We start from the raw sequence: 3,526 nt of genomic DNA, 5'->3' as shown, positions 1-3,526 counted from the left end.
TGGGGGACTTTTGGGATAGCATTGGAAATGTAATTGAGAAAAATACGTAATAAAAAAAAAGAAAGATGGGACATTCTAAAAAATATTTTAAATTATTTGGAACCTCTCCAGATACTGACAAATATTATGTTTGTTAAATAAGTATTGTTTTATATGTAGTCATTGATATTAGTTTAGTTGATGATTGGACTTACCAGAACCAAACAGCAAGTACATTTTTCAACAGTGAATTTTGAAGTCATCAACAATCTAATTAAGAGAAATCTATCTAGTTGCTAACGTTTATAAACCTTATAAATTTATCCATTTTATCCCTTTATAAAGGGATAAAATGGATTATCAAGTTGATAGGTTCTAAAGCCACCTTGTAGACAAACGTAGATTAGGAGAGCCTCTGGGTAATCCTGTGAAAAGTCAACTAGATTGGATGAAACTCTGTGGTGCCAGTTAGGAAAGGTCTAGTTTAGGTTAGCCTCTGTGTATATATGATGTATATAGAGGATTATTTTGATTGAGTTAATTGCAGTTATTAGGTTAAAATGGGTACTAGACTGCAAAAAAAAAAAAAAAAAAGGTAGGGAGAAAATCGGTTGAGTAAAAACATTCATCTGACTGTTTTTTCACTATGATTGCAATGTGACCAACTACTTCATGCTTCTGCAGCCATGACTCTTTGTCTATAAGAGACTGCATCCCCAAAATGTGGCCCAAACTCCCTCTCCCTTAAATAGTATTTGTCAATGTATATTGCCATGGCAATAAGAAAACTATAAAATTAGTAATCCAGAAATCTTTGTTACATTGGAGAACTTTTCTCATTCAGACTTGAATAGATTCCTTCTTTCCAGGAAAATGTCTTTTTATTTTCTTCTTAAGATTTTTGCAAAGCCACGTTTCCAACATCTTTCTAATTAAATTACCCCCTTTAGATACTCACATCATTTGTGTTCTGTTGTCATTTTCAGAGATGGATTAAATTGAGGCCATCTCTATTCAGCCTGATGCCACAAACATCTGCTCTTTGATTGCAATATGCTACTTTTATGATTTTGTTTCAAGAATTCTGAGTTTTATTTACATGTTTCAGATTACAACCTATAAAACTTGAAGTGACTGCTTATCATTAAGACTTTCAAAAGATAATAAGATATATGCAGGCACACGCTAATAAATCCCTTTCCCATTAAATGATCCCCCATGGCATACTAAGTCAGAGTCCCACCATTATTCCACAGAAGAGGGGCAATGAATGAGAGCAAGAAGGTTTGCTTCAGACCTGTGTCTAATTTCACAGTGGAGGTTAATTATAGAAGAGTTTGTTGTGCAGGTTAAAAGGCATGATTGTGGCATGGGAGCTATTGGGAAGGAGACAGATGCATGGCTCTGACTACTGAGTTGTTCAACTTAAGTAGAAATACTACTTTTTGCTGCTCTGAGGGATTGTCATATAACATGGGTTCCCCTTTTCATTTCTGTATCTCTAATGGAGAGTTCATGATTCTCTTACACTATATTCCCCAGCCTGTCTTGCCTCTTGCCTCTGCTTCTCTGTCCCAGGCCACATCAGGCATTGAAAATCTTAATGTTTACATAGGTTGTTTGATGATGTTCTAACTATTCATTATAAGAAATAAAGGCTTCATGACTGAAAGCTTTTGGCAGGAATCAGTATTTGTTAAAATTCAAGAAGTAATACCTGGCTATCAATTTATCAATTATAAACTTGTTAAATATAATTGTCGTCTCCATATCCATTCATAATCCTGATTTAAGTTTTTGAAAATTCAGTAGATTTGTAACCTCTGGCCTACTTAAAATTTCCCTTTGCTATGTGGTTTTGGTCTAAATTCCTCATTCCACTGACTCAAAATCCAACAACACTGATCACAATTTCTGAGCCTAGTGAATGTGAAACATACAAATCCATTCCTCCTTCATGGCTTTTCTTTAAGTCCTCCAATCCACAAAACCTAGAAGAAAACCCAAGGGTCTTGATAAAGACAAAATCCCACATTCATTCCTCTCTCCATCCCCTTCCCCCTACTGATAACTCCGACTTTCCACCTAACTGTTGGGCATCTCACCTCCAGCTGTCTCCTTACCTTTCATCAGAACACCTGAATGTAGAACTTGGTGTGACCCTGGTGGGGACAGAGGGACATGGTTCCTACCCCAAGGACAGGGCCCCTGCATGAGATTCCATGACTGATGATGTCTGCTGTGAAAGTAAGGCTTGTTTGTGTAATAATATATATAATTTCAAATCCCTTTGAGGAATGGACTCTTCTGTTAATATTAATGACTCCATGATATTCTGAGACTGCATGAGTCCAGGAGGCAAAGGTGTGGCTAAGGTTTCCACAAAATGGTGAGTACTGAGACCTTCAGGACAGATCTTAAAACTATGGGAAAGAACTCTAAATATATAAATACATTATATATATATATATAATATGTTAGAATGGCAGGTTGCATCTCAACAGCCCACTAGGACAATACTGTTCCATGAGGAAGAGGTGTGTGTGTGGGTGTGTGAGTGTGTGTATGTGTGTGTGAAAGAGAGAGAGAGAGAGAGAGAGAGAGAGAGAGAGAGAGAGAGAGAGAGAAGGTGGTGGCAGAAAGAGAAGAAGGGATGAGAGAGGGAGGGGCGTTTCCTTTATTTGTATGGAAAAATGACTTAAAAGGTGGGAGGTGAGCCCTATGGTGGCCACTGTCTTGACAACAGGTCTGTAGGTTGGGTTGTAGCCTATGTGATGTCATAGGTTTGGGAAGTCCTTATGGCAAAAATACATATATATTTATAAATACATATTCTCAACTATGCAAAACATAGAGATGCAACAAAAATTATATGAGGGGCTACATGAATCTAAAGGAGGTGCACTTATGAGCCAGCTTGTCAGAAAGATATGAATGCAGGCAAGTTCAGAATGGCACGCAGCAAGGCAAGGCCCAGGTGTGGTCAAAATGGTAATTTCAGGGCATAGACCCACCAACTTAGTTTATCCTCTGTGCTTAACAAAGGTAGGCAATTCTCTGAATTCTTTTGCAATATTAAGAAAAATGTGAGCCATCTTGGTTCCAGGACTCTGCCGAAAGTAGTCTGCACAGGTGAGAGTGTGCACTACAGAAGCTAACAGTTTCTGGGACAGGCAGGAACCACAGAGCTTCTCAGGCAGCCCCCGTTTCCGGCTCCAGACATCCAGCCATCTTCCCGGCCTGAGGACAAGTGTCCACCCGACCCAGGAGGGCTTTGCCTCAGCATCAGCAGAAGACAGTTTGGTTCTGAGACTCTGCCGAAAGTAGTCTGCACAGGTGAGAGTGTGGACTACAGAAGTTAACAGCTTCTGTGACAGGCCAAAGCAACAGAGCTTCTGGAAAAGGTCCTGTTTTGGGCCTTCATCTTCGGCCAGAAGGGAGGTCCTAACTCAAAATATCTGTGCACCTACCCTGTAAGAGGAGAGCTTGCCTGCAGAGAGTGCTCTGAACACTGAAACTCAGAAGAGAGAGCTAGTCTCCCAGGTCT

This window comes from Mus caroli, chromosome 14, assembly GCF_900094665.2.
Source record: "Mus caroli chromosome 14, CAROLI_EIJ_v1.1, whole genome shotgun sequence".
Taxonomy (NCBI): Eukaryota; Metazoa; Chordata; class Mammalia; order Rodentia; family Muridae; genus Mus; species Mus caroli.
This window is presented reverse-complemented; position numbering follows the sequence as displayed.